Here is a 403-nt window from a genome sequence, read left to right as displayed (position 1 = left end):
TGTGCTATATGTGGTGGTTTGCAACGTTTACCAAGATGCATACATTGGAGAGCACACATGAAATTGGTACGAAACTAGTTTCTTTCGAAAAATACAAGATAGTTACATATGGAGTTAAAGATGGAAAAGACTTGAAGAGATGTGAGCTAGTGAAAAATGATATATGTGTAGAGCAATTTACAAAAATGTTTAAAGAGAAACTAGTTTATGAGTACATAATGTATACACATAGAGCTCGATGGTTAGATGAGCAATTCAAGTTGTGTAAGGGCACATTTTATCTTGGCACCATTGTCTCTATCATTGATTTCACTAAAAATTGTACACTACAACCTCAAAATGAAGTGCAATCCATGTATTATCACTCTACACAAGTGTCTATTTTTGTACACATAGCATTCAT

The sequence above is a fragment of the Cryptomeria japonica genome, chromosome 8 (genome assembly GCF_030272615.1).
Source record: "Cryptomeria japonica chromosome 8, Sugi_1.0, whole genome shotgun sequence".
Classification (NCBI taxonomy): Eukaryota; Viridiplantae; Streptophyta; class Pinopsida; order Cupressales; family Cupressaceae; genus Cryptomeria; species Cryptomeria japonica.
This window is presented reverse-complemented; position numbering follows the sequence as displayed.